General features: G+C 41.2%; 1 long non-coding RNA gene across 1 annotated transcript; it reads right to left on the bottom strand.

Moving 5' to 3' along the window:
• Positions 1 to 19,463: 19,463 nt before the first annotated feature.
• Positions 19,464 to 20,538, bottom strand: LOC142600762 (uncharacterized). Its single transcript, XR_012834323.1, has 3 exons — positions 20,420 to 20,538; positions 20,222 to 20,346; positions 19,464 to 19,535 (listed from the first exon to the last, which is right to left on the bottom strand). It is a non-coding gene; the product is annotated as an uncharacterized LOC142600762 (long non-coding RNA).
• Between the last annotated feature and the right edge of the window lie 5,597 nt (positions 20,539 to 26,135).

Here is a 26,135-nt window from a genome sequence, read left to right as displayed (position 1 = left end):
CTTGCCCTGTCTTTAATCTTGGAGGACCCAACCATATGTTTGTGTTGGTAAGAAAAAATCAAAATGTAGCTGTATTGTGCTGGCTGGGAGGAAGGGTAGGGAAGGTCAGTCTAGACAGGAAAAATGGGTGAGAACAATTGCTTCGTAGGTCTGTGCCTCTGAAGTTACTCTGCCGATGGGCTGATGTTCTCCTACTAGAAAAGGAGACTCTTTCGCCCTTAAAGGTGCCACCTGCAGCAAAACCATTTCTTTTCAGTTATGTAATGAAGTATTCTGAAAATATATTACATCAAATTAATAATGCCTGCTACTCAGTTTTTATATACCTTGCTATTGGAAGGGAAGTTCTCCAGGGAAATTTATTTTATTTAATTTATATATTACATCCCATGATCAACTTTTAGATGAATTTAAAATAAATTACAATAAATATTTCAGGGTGACATGCCAGCTATATCAATGTTGGCACAACAGCAGCAAATCCCTCATCAGTAAATAAAGCCAATCTGGGTCTTTTAGGTTGTTTCACTCCTTGTAGAAGTCTACTCCAACAGACACACCCTCTGACAGCTAGTAGCATTTTTCTGATATGGTAGCCTTTTTGAGGCTATATGCATCCACAATTATGTTATCATGTCAATATTGTCCCTAACTTTAAAAATTGATCTTGACCGTAGCTGTTTCTCCTCCTCGTATATTTAAGTGAGCAGTCACACCACCCCCTCTGCCTTTATTTTGCCAGACTAAAAAAATCATGCTTTTTCATTCATGTTTTATCACCATTAGTGCAGCCCATTCTCTAGAAGTACTTCTCCACATCCATTCCAACCTGGATCACTCCTGCTTAAAATGAAATCTTAGGAGAGGCTGCAAAGCATTGGATATGGTTTTCCTCATGGTACAATAGTCTGCCCTGCTCATAGTACAACAGCGCAGATATTCTTCATATAGGAAGCTGCTTTGGGTAATTAGCTACCTGTCATTTCACCTAGCTTAAAAGTTCATTTATGATTATTCCATAATGAAGTTTCTTTTTTTTCCCAGTTCCAGTCTTCATTTCCTAACAAACATGTATACATTATTATTACATTTTTTACAAGAATCAAATCTAGAAGTTATTATTGTTTTCCAGACTTTCCCATTTTACCAGGTGGGAACCACTGCTTTCTAGCCACATTTACTCACTATAAACTTAGAAGCAGCTGTAAACGTGGTACAATTATTTTATATTCTCGTGATTCCCAGATCATTCCGCTGCTGTTTGAATGTGCTATAGAGCCCCAGAAACCTGCCTACCTGTCTTCCACTCTAAGGAAAAGAGGAAGGACTGCAGTCAATGGCACAGCATGTCCCAGTGAGTGATGGTGCATCCAAAATACTGAGGATGAAGCCAGCCTCTTACGCAGGATCAGTTGGGTGAGTGGAGGTTTGAGAACATGAAAAAGTAAAAGAAAGATTTTTTCATGGTCCTTTTCCTTTATATAGAGAGAATTCTGATTCGAGGACTGTGCTGATCTGGGAACTTGGAGGGCAAAGTCCCAAGTGCTGCACTCAGTCAAACTGTTTGGGTCAAGGGGACCTTGCTTGAGTAAATAGGGAGTTTCAGAGTATTTATGATCTAGGCCTATTTAATCATTCCACTCTGTACACATCTTGGCTCATGAAGATCTTAAATTTTATTCTTACTAAGTCTTAAATGAGACTCTGACTCATCTTGCATCCGATGTTCAGGAAGAGTTCTTTCACTGGAATAAAAACGTGCCCATATGTGTTTATTTCAAGGAAATGCATCCATTTTTGGTTCTTTAGTTTCCTTGATTTCATTTCCTGAGATGTAAATCTGCTCTGAAGTTTCTGCCATAGATTTTTTTCTTTCTTTCTTTTTTTCTTTTTCTAGTCTTCATTTATTGCTACAGTCCAGGCTCAGGTTTATCAATTTTCAGCCTGGGTGAATTTTAAAAAACCCAAACGCTATTAACTTCCTCCTGTTGTGTGTATCTAAATATGGTAGTGTCTTTTTCCTATGAAAAGCTTTGCCAAGAGACTGTTAATCTAACCTTGTGTCATTATATCTTTCATGGAAATCCATGATGTGGAGAGGTCTTTACCATCTGCTTCCATCAGGAGGGTTATCTCAGTGTCTAGACACTATAGTGATAGGCTTTTTAGGGTTGCTGATAGATAGACGGGCTTTGGAGAGCTTGCATTTAATCCTCTTCAGATGTGGATGGATGTTTTCCTGCAGTCTGGGATGAAGTTCAGGATTGTATTTCAATCAAATTTGTCCTGGAGTGTAAATGGGACAACTTTGCTTAACAGTAACTCTACCAGGTCTGAGGGAGTAAATGTGGGATTAAATAATATAAGAATCAGAAAGCCTGCATTTTGATATAGGATATGTTTATCTTCTTCTGTTTTTTAACACAAATTAAAATTCTTCGAGCAGAGTAAAAAACTATTCATACACTTTTAATGGTAATGGTTCCTTCAAGGAAAACTGTTATAAAAACATAAAAGAGCAAAATAGAAAGGGAGTGTGTGCCTATATGCACATGAAACTTTTATCACAGACACTTTAAAATATATGTTATTAAGAAATATTTTTAAATCTTGCTAGCTGCTTGCCATTTGCTTATTTTGGCACAATTCTGTTCTCAGAAAAAGAGAATAAGGGAAACAAACATACTCCTGCCCCCTGTCACCTTCTGGTTCTCGTATGAGAGCACAATGCAGCAATGTTTGGGTCTCGAACAGCAGAAAGCAATGTCTGTTCTGAAAACCTGCCTCCGTGGAAACTTTTAAAACTACCAGACATTCCTTCACTGTGAGGTGTATGTCCTCCAGCAGTGCTCCTGATGTTCCTGCAGTCCCCAGCGCAAGGAATACAGTCCCCCCTGCGAGGTGGTCAGTGCCCCCACGATTGAGTGGTTTCAAACATGCCAAAAGTGCTTTTACCTGACAGGAGGAGCTCACTATGGAGACGCTGGTTCTTCCTCTGAGCCCTTCTCTGGCTGCTCTGAGCGCAGCTCTCGACAAGTTCCCCCCACCTAAACCACCTCGCTTGCAACCCTCCCTGGGCAAACTCACATTGTTCTTGCCCTGGCTCCTACTCTTCCCCAGCTGTCTTGCAAATTGGGTTTGTTACTTTGGGTAGTACAGCTGGGATATACCCACAACTTCCCTTCAGGACAACTAGTTCATCAAGGGGAGTTTCTCAGGGAAAAAGTCTGGGACTGATCATATTTTTATTATTTACCAATACAAAAGTACAAGTGTCAGTGATAACTAGCTATTAGCAAGGACAGAAAACACTGTCAATATGGAAGATGGAAGGAAGGAAAAGCTTGTTGTCCTTTCAGATTGAAGAGGTAGAAATACAAGTATAAAATTATGCATTTTAAGAACTAATAATATATGTTATGAAATAGAATCAGCTGAAAAATCAGAGAGGATTGACATGTGTCTAGATTAGTCACGTACATGATAGCTGGAGCTAGCACTATAACATGGTTATGAAAAAGATATGTATGGCCCTTGGAGATACACAGCAACTATCTCTGGCAGAGGAAAGAAAGAATTCATGTCCTTATAAGAAGATGTTGATAGCATGCCAACATGGATGCTACACACTGCGTTCTGACAATCCACACTTACAAGCAATAAAATTGGGAATGAAGGAGACCCATGTAACTGATCATAAGAATAGAAGTACTATCACACAAGAAAGATTAAAAGATGTAGGCCTGTCTAGCCTAGGTAAATGAAAGCTTTAAGGAAATATGATTGCTGAAGATAAATGCAAAGCTGGAGAACTACTGAAGTTATCAGACAATCCTGGCAGCAGAACAAACGGGTAGAAGGGAGCCATGGATACAGCCATGCTGGGAAGCAGGAGAAGGTTTCTAACCACCAGTGTCTGGAGATGCAGATCCCAGCACGTGGAATAAACAGTATGTTTTTCAATGTCTTTGAGACAGAACGGACATGTTTCTGAAGGAAGCCATAGAGCATGGCTTCCTCCAATAGCAGAGGACTGAGCTGAGTGACCCCACACATCCCTGACTTTGTGCCCAAAGCTGCTTCAAGCAGTTTGTGATTGTCAAGGATCATCATAAAGCCAGGAAGACTTCTTACAGTATACTACTATTTCAGTATAAATTTAAGCCACGATACCAAAGTGAAGAGACACCAAAACTTCGACATGTTTGTCTTTCCTGCCTGGAATTTAACCATCCTCCTGAACAGCCTTCTACAATTCGATTTCCTCAACTCCCCAGTCCCCAGGGTATAGCTTTGCTCTTGCTCTTCTCTCCCTCATTCAGAGATGTGTTTAATCAAGTTTTCAAACCTTTTTGTCAGCCTGGTTCACCTGTGGGAGACAATTCTGGACTGTGCTGAAGAAGGAATTTAAAATTCCACTCCAGGGGCAAATCCTACATATTGGCTAAGACATGTTTGTCAGCACATACTTCAGTAACTGCACAGCAGGAAACCCTACATACAGGTGGCAGTGTGCCCTTGCAGCCCAGAAAGCCAACCGTATCCTGGGCTGCATCAAAAGAGGCGTGACCAGCAGGTTGAGGGAGGTGATTCTGCCCCTCTGCTCTGCTCTCGTGAGACCCCACCTGGAGTACTGCATCCAGCTCTGGGGGCCCCAACATAAGAAGGTCATGGAGCTGTTGGAGCGAGTCCAGAGGAGGGCCACCAAGATAAGCACCCCTCCTATGAGGGCAGGCTGAGAGAGTTAGGGTTGTTCAGCCTGGAGAAGAGGATGCTCCAGGGAGATCTAATTGCAGCTTTCCAGTACCTGAAGGGGCCTACAGGAAAGATGGTGAGGGACTGTTTATCAGGGAGTGTAATGACAGGGCAAGGGGTAATGGGTTTAAGCTGAAGGATGTGAACATTTAGATTAGATATAAGGAAAAAATTATTTCCTGTGAGGGTGGTGAGGCACTGGAAGAGGTTGCCCAGAGAGGTTGTGGATGCTCCATCCCTGAAAGTGTTCAAGGCCAGGTTGGGTGGGGCTTTGGGCACCCTGGTCTAGTGCAAAGTGTCCCTGCCCATGGCAGGGGGGTTGGAACTAGATGATCTTTAAGGTCCCTTCTAATCCAAACCATTCTATGATTCTGTGAAGGACAGTTTAATTTGCTGCCTTTTCTGTCATTTGCCTGTTGAAAGAGACTGTTACAATGCAATGTACACTTGACACAATAGGCTGGATTAAGTTCATCAACACACCCAACAAAAGCTGCTGACCAGCCACTGAGCTTATGAAGAGTGCTGTGTGCCAGCTTGGCACGCACACATCCCAAACCTTTCATTGCCAGGTGTGTAACCCATCCAAGCCTTTTCCAACACAAGATGGCCCTGCAATGATACTGCCTTTTGTACACCAAAAGTCAAACTAGTAGATTATCACTGATAAGCCAAGCATGGGTTCATGTGCACACTTCTGCATAGAGGACCACAATTCAATTCTTCCAATGGAAATTCTACACCACCTTTCCTGAAATGGTTTTCTTGAAAGGTTCCTTGAGTATTTTCCTCTAAAGCACAGTAGAGTGAGCATTACTTTAACTTGTCCCAGCAGCCAATAGTGTCAAGATGCTATATTTGCAGGTGACAATACACAGCTGAGGGATTTAAGGGATATGCTCTTTGATGTCTGGCAGTCTTGCATGGAGGAAGATTGGATGTCTTGCCTTTGCAGCACCACGGAAAGCTGATGCTAGAATAAGCGGCTCTGGGACAGGCTGAGCTATGCATTTCCCTTCAGCTGGGTATTAGAAGTTAGAACAATTGAAAGGACAGGCCTTTTTACTTGTGTTTTGCAGCCAGTCAGAAGAATGCATGCTTTCTGGTCTGAGACACTATATGGCTATCAGTGTCTGGTTTTTGTAACCATCACTTGTTACTGTTACCTCACAGAGAATAGCAGGCAAGCTAGAAAAAAAAACCATGTTTATTTATCTAAGAAGTTCTCATTTGACAAGTGAAAAACTAAAAATCAGATAAAAATGAGAACAATCTGCTGTGGAAAAGAGTACCTAGTTGTAACTCAGAAAAACCACCCAAACTGGTGGTCTGCAATATGATCAGAAATAAAGGAAAGCAAATATACAGTAGGAATACAGGTATCCATTGTATCTGGTCTGTGAAAGAGCATCTTATATGCCTGCTCCTGTGTGGGTTATAGCTCAGATTTCAAAGCTCCGACTGCAAAAATTGTAGGAATCTGTTAAAAACATAACTGCTCTTAACCAACAGGCATATCATAACTCCTCAGACTGTGATTTATCAGCTATTTAAATACAAGGAGATTGATCATGAGAGTCCTCACAAATCCTATCCCGCTGTCAATATTCGATAGTGTTTTAACATACTGAAGAGTTTGTGTTGCCCAAAACACTGGGGTGCTATGATTTACTGGCTAGGATTGATTTTGTTTCTGGTAGCACAGATAGTTGAAGTTTTGGTGAGGGGAATTTCTCAATATGATGGAATAAATTCTCAATTGCCACATCAGGGTGTGAGGGTCCTTCTCACTGGGGAGAAGACAGCACACCTCCCATGTGACATGCTTATGGGTGTGTCTGTCATAGTTGTGACCATACACACAGTTCTTCCTCTTCTCTCAAAATGCTTTCAGACTATATTCTCCTAAAGAAAGCTTCCAGTTATCAGCTAAAGACAACCAACATAATCACAGTTCCCACCGAAATGGCAAGCACAGACCATCAGTTAACTGGTGAAAGGAAGAAGACAGTTGGATCTAGCCACTGCTTGGCAGGTCTTGCTAAAGGTTAAATTCTGACCAGTCCAGCATGGAAGAAGCAGGATGAGAGAAGAAAGCATATACACTTGTCTCTTTGTCAGATGAGCGTAGAGTTCAGGGACACACTTGCATTTCTTTGCATACAGAAGAAGGGGGAGAAAAGAAAGTAAGAGCAGAACTAAGAGCTATTGCAAATTCCACTTGTCATCTATGCTGAAGGGAGGTCCAACCTTTAAGCAGTGGACAGCAAGTGAGTAATGTTGGTCATTTATGAAGCAAAATGCGCTCACATACTTTTCCCAAACTGCTGTCAATTCAGTTTCAGCACATGGTGATCTTTGTCAGGTTCAGACAGAGTAGACAAGGGAAAGATCTCCACTCTACACAGAGACAGTCATTGCCATAATCCCACAAATCAGGACATACACTTTCCCAAACTGCTTGGACCTGTGCACCCACTTCCACAGCTTAGATTGCCTGCAGTCCTGAGATGGTTACTGACAAAGTTGGTGTCTGCACACACTCCTGAGCTTGACTTTGTTGGGCAAGAGCTCTGTTGTGAAACTGGCTGCCACAGGTCACAGCTGCAGTGGAATATATTGTCATTTGGGTAACATGGGCCACGTTTCTGAGATGCCACCAAGGTTAAGGTTGTTTGCCAGAGATACCAGGAGCTATAAATGTATTGCCTCTGAATGCATTGCTCTGTAAAATTAGCTTGCTTTTGCCTTCTTTCTTATGCTTTCTTTTTTGGGGTTTTTTTTTTGTTTGGTTGGTTTTGTTTTTTTCATAATGAACAGACATTTGTAATATTTTATATCATGGCATGTATGCTATTATCCTAGACTAAATGCAGGTATTTCATTACTTGGTTTTTTGGGTGGTGATTTGGACCCTACTCCAATTCTTCCAGATAGAATAGGGACCGTATAGAGAAACGTTTCCTTTCCTGTTAAATACTTATCAGCAGGGTTAGAGTTGAACACATTTTGCTCAAAAGACATAATTCATTAAGAGCAGAGAATATGCAAGACTAACAAAGGCAAAATCATTCATCTTTTCTCTGACCTCAGCCTGATACAGACCTTCACTACTGTGGGGATGTTTTCTTACAAATGTACTTTTTTTACAGCTGGAATATGGCATTTCTCCCTACTGCTGGAAATGGAGAAACTCCTGCTGGCTTGGAGCAGAGACTCTTTCTCTTGGAGCAGAACTTTCCCTGATACCTCACAGGATGTAGAACAGCTCACAAAGCTGAGAAGCCTCACAAACAGCACCTTCCCGTTACCTCTGTTCACGAGACAGGGATTCTCATGTGATGACAGTTAAATGAGTGAGAAGTCTCACTGAATCACACTGCGAAATTTTCTCCTTGCTGGAGTGAGATAGTGTGCTGTAAAAAGCTGTTTGAAAATGAACAAGTCTCAGCTGAAATAAGTGAGAGCTGACAGGTTTGGTCCTGCACATTACACTCTTTTGTAAACAAGAGAGATGCTTTCTCTGAAGATTTTCCATGCTCCATTAAAAAAATAATCTTTTGTCTTGCATATATGCTGTAGACAGAGACCACTTAACTGTAACGGTGGATGGGATTTATAAGGAAAGCTGCACTTGTAAAGCAAGAGAGAAGGAAAAAAAAGGCTTCATACATTTAAAGACTACATTTCAGACTATGGAAGAATAAGACAGTAAGTTTCACTAAGCATTACTAACAAGACAGAAAGCTACCATCAGAATCTCAAGTACATACTAGGTACAACTTCCTAAGTCACAGAGTGGGCTGTGGGGCTTCAGGGTTCTCCTGCTCTCCGTAACACTTAGTCTATGAGTTGAGGGGAAACATACAGCTTAATATTTGGCAAACCTACCTCTATATTCCACTTTGTCATCACCCACAACAACTCATGGCTTGCACCCTGGAGAGGAAGGAATCACTGAGGAGGAAAGGATGCAGTTGCAGAAGTAATGAACCTAAGTTGCAGCGGGAGATTTTGGTTAGGCTTTCGGGAAAAATCCAACCTCAAGCCTCAAATTCTGTGTTGCAGAAGCCAGTTTTCTACCACAAAAATGAAAACCAATCTTTCAAATTTCAAATCTAATAAAACTGAGCCATTTTGCCTGTGTACTGTAGTCAAAGCTTATTTTTATTGCTGGGGAAAAAGAAAAGCTAACAATTAAAATAAAAGCTGTAACTAGAACGCACAATTTTCTTCTTACAAAAAAACCTCTAAAACCTACCATATATATGTGAGGAACATACTAGCTGATACATTATCTTCTACCTCTATTTATTGCTAACTTGAGGCCAGATACTGATGCCTTTAGTCACAATGCGTCAACTCTTACTCCTTAAGCAACTCTATCATTGACTGAAACAGATTTGCAAGAGGAGGGAAGTATTACTTGAGTACTCCTTAGGGGTCTCAGCACCTGGCCCTGCAAGGCACATTAATTTTAAACATACTTTTGAAAACAGAACAATGTTTAGGCATTGCCACTTTTAAATGTTAAATTGCTATGACAAACTTTGCCAACTGGCCCACGTGTACACAAAACAGAACTACAAATGTTTGCATCCAGCACAGAGTGGTTACAGAATAAGCTTTATATGCTTCTAAGAACACACACATATCATTCAGCTCTTTGAAGCAGAACAAACTTGAGCAGAAGACAGTCCAGAAGCTTTTACCATTCATTTGCTACCTGATGCTCCCCCGAAAGGGATTGCATATACAGTAAATTATAACGATGAGAGACTGAACACAGTGAAGGGTCCTCAGCACTCTTCCATACCCCCATCTCTGTGTCAATAAACACAGAGTTGTTTCTGTTAGGGTCTATCTAATGGTTGCACTTTACTTCCTATACCTCTTCACCAAAACAGCAGCAGGAAATGAAAATTCTGAAGGTACCAGAAGTTTAGGCAGGAAGACAGATGATCTGTTCTGCTTCTGAAGAAGCCCAAGACCACCAGAGACCAAGAACACCCAAGTAGACACAGGGACTTATTCTAGGGACTGGAGCCAAATTAAATGTTTGTTTTTTAAAAAAAAATATCATGAGTATCATTAATTTTTTGTGTTTCAGGAAACAACTGTAGTGGATTGCTTTTTCTCATTAATTCCCCAGAAGAAAATGAGTGCTAGGAATGAAGATTTATCACTCAGGAGGTGTTTACTAAACTTATCAGAAACCTTTGTTTGCTTTTCTATCTTATTTGTCTAAGTCTGGGTTTCATGTCCAAGAGTCAGAGTATCATAGACCTGTTCAGGCTGGAAGGGATCTCAGGCGTCTCTAACCCAACTTTCTGCCTAAAGCAGAGTCAGCTGCAGGATCAGAGCAGGTTATTCAGGGCTTTATCCAGGTGGGTCCTGAAAACTTTCAAGGATGGAGACTGCACAGTCTTCCTGGGCTTCTGCTCCACTGCTTGGCTGTCTTCATGGCAAATCAGTTTCTCCTTATATATAGCCTGAACCTCTCTGGTTTTAACTTATGCCCACTGCATTCCCACCACACACTACTGTTAAGAGCCTCACTCCATCATCTTCAGTCCTGCTGAGGAAGGCAAATATACCAGCAGGTAAATTCCCAAAACTAGTATGATGGGATCTTTTACAATCAGATTTAGTATGAGCATATTATCAGCTTTATGACAGTAGACTTACATTCTGAAAGTAGAGTGTTACATGTAAAGTAATACAGCCATAGCAAAATTGACCAATTCTGACAGAACATAGAGACACAATCCTTCAAGAGATTAAACATTTGCCAAAAATAGACCAATCCAACCAGCAGTACATAAAATTCTAATTCAAATAATTATTTTCTATGTAAGTCCTCAGAGATAAATAAGTACCCAGAAACTCTCCAAATATTTGACACTTGCTTGGACACCACCACCTTTCACACACACACACGTTACAGATTCTTTTTAATGCTCCTTTTACAAGGAAGAATACATCAATATTCTCTACAATATCTTTTGAAAACAGGCATGAACTAGGTAGGTGTACAGCAGATGGAAAATCTTCATACATGTAAAAAAGAAATGTTGTAAAGCAGATGGTTATCAGCTGTTCAAGTCCACTAAAAGGAGGCATTTGTTTTCTTTTCATGAAAGATACTAGCAAAAAAAATTCAGTTATGAGGGCAGTGAGGGGTGGACCACATGGGGACTCAGAGTAGAGTAGGCTCAGTAGAGTCTTCTTAGAACAGGTTTACATCTATTGGAGGTGAGGGCTTGCCTTGGGATACTTCTGCTTCAAGGCAAGATGAAGTTTGATTTCTTTCCATGTTCTGTTTTCTGATGTCCACCCTGGTCTCATGGATCCAGCTTTTCATTGTCACCTTGAAGGGTTAGCTCCCAAGCTTTTAATGTCATATTTGAATCTACAATTAAGGAGTGATTAAAAAAAACCCAAAATATGACTGCTGGAGATAAAGAACAGAAAAATCATGAGGGTGGTGCAAGGACAAAAAGGAGAAATGAGTAAAGAGGTCAAAGACATGAAGGACAACAGAGAGATAAATGCCAAGAGAGGGGTAAGGCATTCTTGAATTTGCTGAGAAAAGTGTTAGACAGCACTGTGGAGCATCATAAATGCTTCCCAAGTCACAAGACTTTGTTCTTGTTGCCAGCAGACTCGCAGCTTCACAGAAGAGCTGTGGATGGAACAGAACCCAAGAGGAAGAGTAACAGCCTTGGGCTGAGAAATGCTTTTATTATCAAAGATTTTGAGCCTGTTGGTGATAAGTATGATTCACCCACATTACAGATGAGGTAACTGAGAAACAGAAGTGTAGGCTCTTGGGTATCAGGACCAGCTCCTACTCACTTTGAAGCCCAGTAGAAAAATGTTTCTTCATTAACTATGAAGTTGTACATCAGCTTTTAGTCAGAAGGCCACATGAAAGAGGATCCTGGTTCTGCCACAGCTCATGCCCCACAAAACCTGATTCTTGAGCTCTAGTGTCCGGATGCGGTCAGGTTGGCAGGACAAAGTCTGATTTGAAAATTAGACTAGAATCTAGTAAATTAACTGTATCTGCTACAGACCTGTGCTTATAAATCTGTATTTGCATTACACAGGTGGAATGGTTAGCAGTTAAATTGCCTGGCTCCTGCAAAACTCTGAGGGGAACAGCAGAAGAGTTATTTGCATAGCTGCAACAGGCTTAAGACTGTTGAGTGATTGAATGAAGAATGAAAATAAAGATATTCACCATGAAACAAGACAACTTGAATCCAGAGCACTTTTTCAACCATCTACAGAATATTTAATTGTTATTAATTTGAGCTTGTATAGTGTAAGTAGAACCCTTCAATTCTACCATGGCAGTCTAACCACAGAAAAAAAGAAAAAACACAAGTGTCTTTATAAAATTGAAGCCTGTGGGTTTGGATTAAAAAAGTGACATAATTTTTTTTTTTTTTTTTTTAGATCAAAAGTTCAGTCTGGTTTCTTTTGCGGATTCCCCATACCTCTGCCCTGCCAAGCTTTGACTGAAAAGGACAGCAGAAGTATCAAAATATCTCATATATTCCTGTTCCTGCAATATTTCTGGCCCAACCAAAACCAGGATACTTCTTCCCCTGACCACTGGCTGATTGAAGTCTGTTCTTCCAGGATGGTTATTTAAGAGGTGTGACTGTCAGACCCAGCCAAGCAGTGTTTACTTCCTCTGTTGATCCTCCTTCCCAGAGATCGCTGTCATTTTCCCAAGGGCACGCATGCTCGGAGTAGGGCAATGCTTCGTCAACCTCCCTGAACCATACGCAAGGCGGCTATTTTATTGCAGCACTGCACAAAGGGTTTCCTCCCACTTCTTGTTGTGCAGCCACACATGTTACACATACCCTAATGTGGGGAAGAGCTGCAGACATGGATCAAAGCTGCTAATAGAATCATGGAATAAACGAGGCTTAATAGGCTAACTGCTTCAAATGTGATTAAAGTTACAAGAAACCAATCCTTCTCCTTAACCAGGCCTGGCAGTTCCAGGTTAAAAACTGATTTTGTGAGGTTAGATGCTCTCCTTCCACATTAGTCTATTTTCTGTATTTTTCCCCTGTTCCCACAAGCTGTAATTTGCACATTTCCCGACAGAAGCCTGCCAAGCCATCAAAACAGACAAGCTGGCAACTTTAGGGACTGAGCAGCAGTTTTCAGCAGAAGAAAAGGAGCCAGCCAAATGCTCACCTCCCTTCCCCCTCCCAGCAAATCTCCACAATAATTTTGTAGGTCCTGGTATTTTTCTTCACCTTGTATAACCAGTAATTTATCAGGTTTGCCTCTCCCTGTCGCTCGCAGGCCTGGATATTGTATTGATTTAAAATATGGAAGACACATTAAACTTAAGAGTGTTCCCTTGCAGCAGGTACTGTATGCAATTGCAACTTTCTTCTTGTTCATCTTTGAAGGCATTCCACATATTAAAAACATGAAACAAGATTATTTTTTCATGCTAATTGAATTATTGTGACAGAGGGTGACCTGATTGTAAGAGAAATTGGCTACAGTAGTGATAGATCAGGTGTATCTTCATATTTTTTCATCTCTGTAAAATATGCCATGTTATTGTTATGTATTTGTAATCAACCAGTAGTAAGTTCAGAACAGGAGAAGAATTGCAACTTATGCTACCTGGAATATGAAGAGATTAAATTGCTAAAGAAAGAGAAAAGACAGTATTTAGGAGACATGTTGCAACACATGTTGGATTTTTAAATCATCCATCATTTTCTGCATCAGTGAGGACCATTTGCAAGGCCCATACTACCTGGTAAGGGACCTCTTTCCTAAAAGGAGTTAAAAATCAGAAGGGACCTACACAGAGGTCTGTGTAATCAACACCGCAGAGAAGGTACACAGGGACTGAGCATTCACTGCCTGTCACAATACGAGAGCTAGGGGACCTCAAATGAAATAAACAGGTGGCAGGTTTAAAACAAACAAAAGGAAGTACCTTCTTTTAACCCATTACACTATGGAAATTCATTACCACAGGATGTTGTGGATGCCAAAAGCTTGCACAGCTCCAAGAAGTGATTAGACAAGATAAGGTGAGAAAAGTTAAACAAAGGCTACTGAACACAAAGGCATCATGGTTGTTGCAGGACATCCCTGAGCCACAGGCAGCGGGGGAAGCATCGCTGTGCTCCTGCCTGTTCTTGTAGCCTTCCTGACACCTCTGTCCTCGGCTACCGCCAGAGACGGGATACTGCTGCTCACGGGGCCCTTTGGTCTGAGCAAGAAAGCCATTCTTACACTTCTATATTGACTGGCAGCCAATGTGCCATATTTGGCCAAAAAAGCACTCCTGCCTGGCCTGCTCTCTTTTCCCAGAGGAGTCCAGGAATAGCTGTTGAAGAAGCAAATGACACCCAGATGGCTCAGCCACACTCACTCGTAACCCAGCAGAGATGAATGATGGCTGCTGGGGGTGCAGCTTCTGCCAGAGAGACACAGCCCCCCACTCCCTCACAGCAGCAGCCCTCAGGCTGGCAGGCTCCCGTCCCATCCCCAGCTCCCCAAGGGAAGCAGGGAGCATCTCAAGGGAGGGCCAGGAGGAGCATTTATCATGTGTGGGGAAACGTGTGGCCAGAACAGTATACTGAGCAGTTATCCTGTGAGAAAGGGTGATGTGTCCTGCCTGTGGCACAGAGGACACATGCACCTACAGCCTAGGCTTAGCTGTGGTAAACACTGGAGCGTTTTTAGCATTGCCTGTCCATTGAAACATGTCATAAATAAAAATATAGACCTAAAGTCTTCTGCATCTCTTTTCTAATTTCCTAGTATACATCCAGTGAAGGCAATGGGAGCTCTGCTGTTAGCTGCTGGGGCATAGGATCAGCCAAAAAATGCAAGCCTGGTGGTACGGTGGTTTTCCACCCTATTTATCATATTTTTTTCCTCCTTAGGTTCCAGTGCAGAATTACATGGCAAATACATAACGTGGTGGATTAATCTAAATAAAATCTCTACTCCGGCTCCTGGAGGTAGCTGCCTGATCTCCTTATTCGGCATAGTTTATATGATTCTGAGGTCTTTGAATGGCAAAAGCCAGAAATACACCGTAAAACATAAGGTACATCTGAATATATTTGATTTTGTAAGATGGTGTTAATATTCAAGGAACATAAGAAGCACGAGTTCATCATCAAGTATTCCAAAGACTGATCAATGTTCATTTATGAATGCATGTATAATGTATCTCTCTCAGTAATAAGTTCATGGGTTATGCGCCTGTAAAGAAATCTGTGAAAACTTAAACAAGAAGCTGTCATCCCATCAGCCTTGAAAAGCTGAGACAGCAGAGAAAGGTACTTTGCTAATGGAGCTCTGGTTCTATTTTTGCTTTCTACCTAATGATTTTCCTTCTGCCTTTTAGTTATTTGAGCTACTTTGCAATTTAAAAATAACTATAACGCAGCAGAATAAAACACTTTGTGTTTCTAGAGATCCTTTAAGAAAACTGGATAAGAATCTTTTTCATGGTCTCCCTCTAGACAGTATTGCCTTTTTAAAAAAGTGATCCCCCCCCGCTCTGGTTTCAAAGTCAAGTATCTTTATTTGTGCAGTGCAGCAGAAATTAAGCAATTGTGAATAACTTCATGATGAACAACATACATTTTAGACACATACATAACTAAAGTAACATCTTTCCAGCAAACACCACACTATCTCCTCCAGAAAAACAGAAAAACTCATGAAAGCAGGGACAGACACCCTTTTTTCTTGAGCAGAAATCCCCTACCTTTCTAAAGCATCAAGCACATCAGTTCTTTAAAATACAGCCTGCAGTATAAATCACTGAACAATGGAAGGGCTCTTAAAGAACCAGAAATACATCAAGATTTACTGCCATGGATGTATACTCTTTCAAGACTCCTCCAACCACTTTTTTTTTCTTTTTCCCATTTTCCTTTTTCTTTTCAGTATAGGACAAATAAGGTTCCTTATTCTTGTCCCTGCAGAGGGCAACAAAGAGCTTTGCTGCTGGTGAAATGATTTGATTTGCACCCTAACGAAATCCTGTAGCCAATTATACCATCCTCTGGCTACCAGGCACTTGCGAGGCCCCGACAGCCAGCCCGAAGCTCTGAGCTGACCCATCACCTCTCTGAACATGGTGCTGCTGCCTGGCTGTGGGTCCATTTCACCGGCCGGCTAGCCGGGCTCCACGTCAAAGGCTTGATTGTTCTTATTGGCCCATTGTGTCTCTCAGAGAAACATATAAACCGTGTAGAAAAAAGAATGCAGGCAGAAAAGCTAGATCTGTATTCATTCAAAACATCATATAATGTTTTGAAGGGTTCGTTGATTCCCTGCCCGCCCCCCCCCCCCAACGCAGCTGAAGTATCAGGCTTTCAAAAAACTTGAATCCATAAATCAGTTTTTCTTTGGAAGAAGAGAAAAGTTGACTTAGCAAAAGTGCAGGATAATACATAAAATAATGTTACATGTAGAAACCATTTTCAGGTTCTACACTTTGCTTTCTTGCAGGAGATCATAGAATGGTTTGGGTTGGAAGGGACCTCAAAGATCATCTAGTTCCAACCCCCCTGCCATGGGCAGGGACACCCTCCACTAGACAACGTTGCCCAAAGCCTCATCCAACCTGGCCTTGAACACTTCCAGGGAGGGGGCAGCCACAACTTCTCTGGGCAACCTGTTCCAGTGCCTCACCACTCTCACAGGAAAGAATTTCTTTCTAACATCTAATCTAAATCGACCCTCCTTCAGCTTAAACCCATTACCCCTTGTCCTGTCACTACAGTCCCTCATAAACAGTCCCTCACCATCTTTCCTGTAGGCCCCTTCAGGTACTGGTAAGCCACCAGATGTTATTAGATGTTATTAGAAAGCCTGAAGCATTTAAGTACATGGCGGTTCAAGCTGCATTCTACTACATCTGACATGGTTCAGGCCTAGCCGGCAGCTGAGCGCCACACGCCGCTTGCTCACCCCTCCCCCGGAGGGATGGGGAGGAGAACGGAAAAACAACGGCAAAGCCTCGAGGGTTGGGATAAGGGCAGGTTACTGGGACAGCAAGGGAGAGGGAAACAACAACAACAGTGCTGATAACAGATATTCACAATAGGTGATAACAGAGAACAATTTACCGATCCAGGACCGACCACTCAGCCCCTCCCGAAACCCTCGAAACCGGTGCCGCCCCCCCACTGCCCGACTAGCCCCTTTTTATGGTGAGCATGATGTCACATGGTATGGAATAGCCCCCATCCCCATCCTTTGTGAAAATTAACTCTATCCTTGCCAGAACCAGGACATACATGCAGAATGTTTATTCTTATCAATATCTCTTCTCCCCTATCTATAGGGCTAACTACCACTTCATCTAAATGTCTGCGCGTAGGCATGTCAGACTGGGGGAGAGCAGCATTCACTCTGCTCACATGGAAGTTTCCAGCGTGCCATATGCATTATGGCTTGCAGCACAGCTCGTGCCTGCAGGTTGACAGGTTCCCGTCCTGTAGCTCTTCATTATCATGGACCCTGACAGCATGGCGAAAACGTTCAGAACAGCAGGACGAGCTGCATGAGTCCACATCTCAGCTGCAGGAATCAGGGCTATCAGTCATCAGGTAAAGGATTATACTGGCAACTTTGAGACACATTGAGGGAAATACAGAGGAGCCTTAAATACCAGGTAAAGAAAAACCTAACAGCATTTTCTGTTGTGTGTGTGAGCAGTGCTCCGTGGCTACATTCAGCTGGATACAGTTATGAAGACATTCATAGATAACTATCAATATGCACCCCTACCTTCCCCAAATACCTACCAGATCTCTAGAGGTTTGGTGGTTGGTTGGGGGGGTTTCTTGTTGGTTTTGTTTGTGGTATTTTTTTTTTTTCCTTTTCAAATTATAAGTAGGGAGTTGAACACCAACACAAGATAGTACAAACCAGCCCCATACTGCAAGGGCTTGTTATAGAAGGGCAAGCCAAACACCCCTTGCTAAACAACTCTCCATCACATCTGCTGCAAAGCCTTGCTCAGATCTCGTAGCTGAGATGGTCTAAGGATAAGTGCAGGAAAGTAGGTAGGATGGAACAACATCTACCGACAGAACAAGTGACAGAATTGGGTGGGGAAATCCAGGAAGGCTTTTGGCCACACCAGTCTTTTTCCAGGTCTTAAACAGTCTGGGAGAGCTCATCCCACGTTCACACAGGAAGGAAGGGTTTGCTTCCCGCAGGCTTAGCGCATCATGGGTACAACCACTCCCTCAGGTGACTCAGATTTTAACATGTCATACAACCTACACATTTGCAAGTTCAGGGCCTAAAACATGTTTAGAAACTTCAGGGCCTGGGAAAAAAAAAAAAGTCCTGGAAACACACAGAACAAGTTAGTGCTGGAATTTTTTTTTCCTTGGGTCTAGTAGAGAAAACAGGGGGGGCGGGCTTTCATGTGAAATAGTCTGTCTCAGAATGAACAGTGAAGGAATGTTTAAAGTAATGTTTACAATGATATTGGAATTTTTCCCTAAATGGATGGTTTTTCTGAACATCTCCTTCCATCCCCTCCCCCTCCATACTTTCCAAGGAAAATATTTGCTTTCCAAACTTGCAACATTTCCAAAATTTTTACATCTGTAGCAAGGTTGGGGCTGGGGATAGGACTGGGGCAAAGATCTGGGCCAGTAATGTAGGATAAAATAAGGCAGACACGTTGTAAAATAAGGATTATAAAACAGAAACTTGAGGCTAGGTTTCTGGCTGGTACAGACATGGGACCCTGACCAGGTTTGAGGAACAGTGTTCATTCCTGGAAACCCACCATGAAGCTGACATCGTTTGCAAGGATGACCTGACTTGGTTTAATCCTGAAGCTCACAAGCATCTTTCGGTAACAGCCAGGTCAGGTCTAATGGTTCCTACCATTCAGGGTGAAGGGATAAAATAAGTTACAGTTTTAAAATTAAGCCAGGGCATGTCAGAAGGTTGGCTGGGTCCAGCTGAGGACCAGCAGAGGCAGTACCTGGACTCAGGCAGACAGCTATCCTGTCTAGGGAAAGGATGTCCATGTTCATCCTCATCTTTGTTTCTGGAAATGAGTTTTCTTATCTGTATTACAGAGATACAACTTCACTCAGTGGATTTCTCTTTGAAAACTGCATACACCTGAGTTCTTGTTTTGTAAAAATGTCAGCACCACTCCTGCCTTCTGTTTTCAAAGTTTCATTTTTACTTCTTATCTTAGGGTTATGTCAACAGGTAACAAACATTCAGGAACACTGATGTGTAGGGAAGTGCCATCTTCAGCATTTAGTACAACCATTATTATTCAAGAGTAAAGTACCTTTACACATTTATTTTATATACTAATATTTTCTGAATTACTAAGTATATTTAGCTAGCTAAATCAGCAGACTTTTTTGTTCTTAAAGAAATGAAGTGTCATTTTCATAAATACATAATAAAGACAAATATTTTAAATTTCCCCCAAATTTCTAGGTTTTTCTTTCCTCTAAGAAAAAAGTGTTCTCTGATATTTCTCTTTTCCTCAAAAAGTCCTGTAGATGTTCTGCCTTTTCTCACAGTCACATTTGCATAGCTCAAATTGACCTGTGATAGCTGTCTCTGTGCTCACAGTAAATATAAGGTAACTTGCACTCACCATATTCTCAAAGCACCAGAGAAAGGTACTTTAGCCCAGTATAAGAGCCCACATCCAGTTTCTTTCAGCCATGGAGCCGAATCTGTTAGGGGCTTACTTTTCCTTCCTAAATAATGAGAAGGTTAATTACAGTTCACAACCGGGTGTGATTCAGAAAAGCCTTTCATAATGTAACTCCCTCTAAGGACCCAGCTGACTTCAAGAAAGTTTTTTTGGAAACTCAATTAAAAGCATGTCTCACCTGTTTTAATAGTGAGGCCAGACCTTGAGAAAAAATGTATCTAAATTCATGCATTTTTACACCATCTCTAAATTATTTATATAGTGTAACAATGGTGTTGCTTGTTAGGTTTGTATGGATGATAACCACAGTTGAAAGCAGGCAGGAAAGGTTGACACACAGTAAATGTATGGAGGGTAGGAATTAATCAGTAGCAGTGCTCACTGCAGAAGCATTTATCTGTAGTTTCTCTCACCTTTCTTCCTCCAGAGACAAGGTTGTGAAGCATCCCTCCTTACAGTGCTGCACAAGTCTCTCTTCACTTTGCACCATGCATCTTTCATGAATATTGACTTCTTGTACCTTCTCATACCTACAGGTCCGTGGCCCCATAGTAGAAAGATTTGACAGCAGTAAGTTAAACTCTGTTAGCATGCATGCATCCTCAGAAATTCCCTCTGGGGAGCCACACCTTGACATCAAGCTGAGCAGTATCTCAGTTACACCCTGAAGTAACTCAGGGTCAAGGCTAAGAATAACTCCTTGGTACACACCCGGCTTAGAGTACTCACAAATTTTGCCGTTATTTGTGCAGGTACCGCAACCATGCTGTGGGTTATCTGCTCATAACACCCATGCAAACACATCTCAGACTTCACCAGGGCTCCTCTGCTCTCTGTTACAGCTCAGGAAATAGCTGGGAAAGGAAAATTCGTTTCAAATATTTGTACTAATACAAAGTTAATTTCTCAGTGAAGGTTTCTACAAACCTTTCATGATTATTTCATATGAATCCTTCCAAACTCGTTTCCTGGCGTGAAAATCCACAGAATAAAATTCTTCCTACCTCATTCACCCTCAGCAAATTTCAGCTGAGCTGTAACCCGACTGCAGACATCAACAATTCAAACAGAGAATTTAATTTCTGCATTTATAACTCACAGTTCTCAGTGGGAATAGTTACATAAATCACACTGTTTTGCTTTTGTTCCTGATTGCACAATATAACAGTGTGACCATACCAGAGTGAAATTTTCATGTTACACCCAGATACGGATTTCAAAATTTCTTCACTGTTGGCTTATTACTTTGGCCACCATAAGAGGGAAGGAAACAATACTATATAATTAACAAACACAGCGCACATATTTAGCTGAAAAATTAAACCATTAAAATTGCAATATCCTAAATGTAACAATTGACAAGTTATACAACAAATACGCTATTTCTTTAAAGTATTCTAACTGGATGTTTTAAAATACGTGCCATAGGCAAGAATTATTGATTATTCAGTGTAACTGCATCAGTAGAAGGAGGGATATACAAGTGAGGCTGGGGAAACATGCACAGATCCCTCTATCTCTAAAGAGCTTGGCAGCAAGCTACAGCTCCGGCTCCATCCAAATATCCTTTTGTCAAACACAACTTATGTATTTCTACCTAATCCATAGGCTTTTTGAGCTCCCACTAAACTAAACCAACCCCACAAACACACTCTTGCTCTATGCGAAACAGTTCTGAAATATTACAGGAGCCATCGGGAATGGCATCCTAATGGGTTTTAGGCAAGGTTCATTTTGGCAAAAGATTTCTAGCAGCAGGCTGCAGGTTTAAATTCCCCTGGATATCTGCCCTGGTCTTCTTGGAGTTGTGCCTAAATATCTAACTACATCCAGGTACAGAGAAGACCGAATTTGCTTTCTCTGGCCCAGAAGGCTCGTGCAGAGAAGGGGAGCAGCAAGGATCCAGCAAACCCCAGGGGAAGTTTCAGAAGCACAGTTCTTTCCAGGGCTAGCCCTGCCAGCCTCAGGCACTGAAATATTTTTGGGATGTGAGTTTAATTTTTCTGTTCGTTCATAGGAGAGGTATAAGATGCACAGCTGTTTTGTTGGCCTGCCAATCTGTTCCTGTCCCTCGCGCTCCCTTGCACTGTGTGCAGCCATTTAAACCATGGAAAGAGCAAGTATATCATTTGGCTTCAGCCAGAAGCTGTAGTTTACTGACAATTTACATCGGTTGCAATTACTGGACTGGGGAAAGCAGTGGAAAATCAGGCCTTTTGTTGAAATAGTTAGGTGGTATGGGTAATGCACATGAAGTGTTTTGAAACTGCTTCCGTCTGCTGGCTTGCAGAAGGACGCGCAAGCCCACTCCCTCATCCCGTTACTCAGCAGTGAACTTCACATAGATTGACTGAGATTTATGGGTGGTATTTATTTTAATAATGCTGGGTGAAACCAATCCATGTTTTCTCAGAGGGAGCACATGCAGCTGAGTGAAAAATAAAAACAATTTTTCTTGGGAAAAACTAAAGAAAAAAATCTTAGGAAAGGGTCAATGTAAATAAAGTGAAAACCATGTAAGAATGAGAAGTTAAGGGACATTGGAGTTGTCAGCAAAACTAACAGCTTAGATGTCTTGGACTTGAGGACCTCCTCAGCACAGACCCTCATCCTGACAGGCTCGGAGGAAGGGGCTACTGCACCTATGCTCAAGGAAAAATAATCCTCTGTGGTACTTCACCATACCACAGCATGTTCTAACTTTCCTTATTAGCAAATACAGTCCTGCGCTAATGACAAGCCGGACCTGCACCATGAACAGGATCCACTTATTTTCTGAGGGAGAATAACACTTTTTTTCCCCCCCCTTTTTCTTCCCTCTCACCTCTAACCCCCTGTGTGCTCTACTCTAATGAAAGGTCAGAGGTTAGGACTTTATTTTCCTCCAGACCATGAATGCTAAATAGCGTCAACACGAACAGTTCAATGACCCCTGTGTGTTCTGAAGCCACTGAAAAATGAAAACAAATGTTAATCTGGGGTCTGACTCAGACTCTCTTTGCTGATCTATACTTATGGAGCACATTAGGGCCACTTACGAAATCAGACTGAGCGGTGATCTCTGACCTCGCTCTGCTTTCAGATGGCCCTGCTTCATTTGCTGGAAGCCTGGTGCTGCCGCTGGCCTCGCAGCGCGGGGGCTTGCCGCTAATTCTCCCATGGTGCCCGCTGCTGCTCACGTGCAACTTACATAAGCCAGAGCAATCGCTAGCACACATCAATGGCAACGCTCCAATTTAAAAGTAGATGGCTGGAGTAGGTGTTATTAGTACCCCGTGTCAAGCTGTGATTGCTCACATATGGCTGCAGGCTGAATAGCACTTTTGATTCAGGGCAGAGAAAGAAAAATTGGTGGTAAGAAAAAAAAAAGAAGATGAAGCAGGCTTTATCTTACCATTTTCTGATTTGAAATGGCTGGATTAGAAATAACTACAGCCAAAAAAAAAATCAAGTTGGATGTCATTGAGATACCTATATGTATCATCTTCTGGATTCCTCGGTGGTCCTGATCTTAAACTGAAAGTGCTAGTCCAGTGACATTAAAGCCACATATTCAATAGCAAACAATTCAATTTGCAAAAGGCTTCTGATGAAGAATGCATTCTTCTTGGTAGCATGACAAAAGAAGCAAGAGAAATACTTCCTCTATAAAGGTAATATTAAACAACAGAAGTGTTCTTGCATTTGATCTCATCATTCTGAGACAGACACTTTTCATTTCTTTCTTTTTTTTTTCTTTTACCCTACCCTCTTTCCTGTTCAATGCCTCTAATGCAAATAAAAACCAGAGGTTTAAGTCTGCACTGTTGAGATCTGAAGTTTACAACTATGAATATGAGCTGTCTGAAGGCTGTTAAAGAATTTGCCTTTTTTTTTTTTTTTTTTTTTTTTTTTTCCTGGAAAAATCTCATGGACTAATAATCATATATGTCACATTAGTTTCTGTTTGAATATTTCTTACTCCAGGACTGCCTAAGAAGCATATATTGTGCATATACACTATTATGCAAGGGGGAAAAAAGAAGAGATGAGACATGATAGACTTTATCAAAGCTTGCAAAGAGAAATGAACAATTAAATAAAATTCTCTTGTGAAACAGTCAAGTCTCAAAACAGAAGAAAAGCCAACAAGCACTTCATTTGGGATGGGCTGAACATATTTCTAAGCTTACCGGTACATAAAGCCCTGATATACTAATGTATTGTAATTCCCTGCTTGTGCACTTAAAAACAATGTGCAATTTTCCCTGCTTCAGCAGGGCTCTTCAAGTGAAAAAGGCTGAGCACTAGGGGTCAGAAATCACTAGACATTCTCTTTCATAAAGCAGCAATTGTTCACAAATTTCCTATATACTTTGAGTACAATTAGTTTCAACTGGTTTTTGCTTTTGGGGACATCACCTAGCATTGTATTTGCAACAATAAAACTAATGTTGGCCCACTTCTGTATTTGCCATTTTCTTTGTTTCAGGTTCAAGGTAAATCTAAGTCAATTGATAACATCAACATGTAGTGGTTAGCAATTCTGTTCAGAATAACAAAAAATCATACATTGTTATTATTTATGATTTTTATGTCATTTAGATGGGTCTGGCCTATGCTTACTGAGTTATTCAGAAGGTCAGGTCTTTTATATTGTGATGGATACATATATGGGCTGGTATTACAAAGTCAGCATTTACTATAGGTTCCTAAAGTGTCAGCTGGCACTCGAGAAAAAACACCTCAAGCTTCTTAATGCTGACAACCATAAGTGGGTAGATTAGATGTAGATGTATATTCACCTTTAAGCTATAAAAATTGGTAAGACTGAGGAAGATGAAGCCAATGTGGGGGAAGGGAGGGAAGAAAGAAATCACTCTACAGGCGTTGTAGATCACCCACATTGCTGGAAGCAAAGCCATTTCAATTTAAGGATGTAAATCTTGATTTAAACCTGTCTTCTTTTGAGTTTCCCAACTTGCTGTCCTTACTCATGTTTTGAAATCCATCAGTAATTTTCATCAGGTATATCTTGACAGTGCCTTGTACGAACAACCTTACTCTAGAAAACTCCCTCCCTACCTGAATCCTGAGCAGACTCACCCAGTGGTCCAGGAGCTGAACTGACTGCCAGTAGGCAAATGTGTGCAAGATTCATCATTTTTTTGTGTAAAATCCTAAATATTGAAGTGTTAATCTTAACCTATTTTGCCTTGGGCCATGGGATGAGCTAAGTGATTAATTTAGAGATGTAATTTTGAAAGGGTGGTTGGGGTGTAAAGGGGTATTTCGCAGAACTGTCCAGGAGAAAAAACACTTCCATTGAATGTTTCTTGTCTACTTTCCTGGCATCCTTTAAAAACTGTTTCATTTTTACTTCATTCTAATTTTGAGGTTGTTTTGCATGTCTCCTCTTTCTTTTTCCTTTGCTTTTCTTTTGGGTATATATAAAGTAAGAAGCTTTACAGTGACATAGCCTTATTCATGTTATCTTCAAAGTCATCTGCAGGTTTTGAACCTGGGTACCAAATATTCATGTAATCTGTATAAATTTTCTATATGATATTTATGTAATTTATGTAAGTAGTAACGTAATTATGCATGAGGACACACACCATAATAATAATACAAAGCAGTATTATCACTGCATAATAATATCAAATAGTATAAAAATGTAGGAACTTTTAAGAAGTGCTTTTGTCCCAAGTGATCTTACTGAGTGTTGTGGTTTTGGATGGAAGGACAGTGGAAGAGGATCTAAATGTGAAAGGAGGGCTCTGCTCCCCCACAGAAGTAGTTAGCTTTAATAACTACAGTGCCTCTTTCCTCATGCATTGGCAAAAAATCTTGCATACTTAAAATGTTGTTCTTCTGTGAAATATTTTCTTCTGTTTGATCTAGTCTGAACAGAGTTTCTGAACAGAGAACAGGTGTTCTTTCCTCAGATAGGATTCTAGTAGTCCTTTCTTGAACAGAGGTTATATAAATGTTGTATTACTCAGTCTGGCTTTTTTTTTTTTTTTTTTTTTTTCAGGGCCAAATTTTTATTTTAGGTCTAGATAGCCATTTCCTGGGGGCTACTAACTGAAGGGACTCATACAGATTGCCTCTCACGTATCGTCCTCCTCTGACTTCCCTGTAGAAGCAACAGACAGATGCAGGAAATCCTGTAGAGCTGGTACACACCAATTTAGGAGCCAAAGCAAGCATTGCAGTGAAGCAAGAAGAAAGTGCTGGAAGCGAGGCCATGTTTCTTGTTGCCCGCCTCCAGGTCCATTGGCTGATTGATACAGACTGGCTCCTTTCCAAAACCACTTGACAAAACTGAGAAGACAGAGCTATGAATCCTACTTCCTAGGACCCATTGCAGCTTTTGAGCAAGAGAGGATGGGAGCATCATCTCAGATGGGGATAAGATTTACTTTTCACTGCTCAGAGTGAAGCGCTTCACATGTTGTCAGTTTCCATTTCATTTTACACCTATCATAAATACTCTGTCTTCGCTCAGAGTATAATAGAAAATGTAGTTCCAGGTTGAAGGAATGGGTGGTTATGGAGAAGAGGACATTGGTTTAATGGAAACAGACCATCAGAAAGAATTTTCAGAAAACAATGGAAAAATAAGAAAAAACTAGGAAGGAGAGAATGTGCATTATCTTCC

The sequence above is a fragment of the Balearica regulorum genome, chromosome 2, assembly GCF_011004875.1.
Source record: "Balearica regulorum gibbericeps isolate bBalReg1 chromosome 2, bBalReg1.pri, whole genome shotgun sequence".
Lineage (NCBI taxonomy): Eukaryota > Metazoa > Chordata > Aves > Gruiformes > Gruidae > Balearica > Balearica regulorum.
The sequence above is the reverse complement of the archived record's forward strand: the minus strand, read 5'-3'. Positions and strand labels throughout refer to the sequence as shown.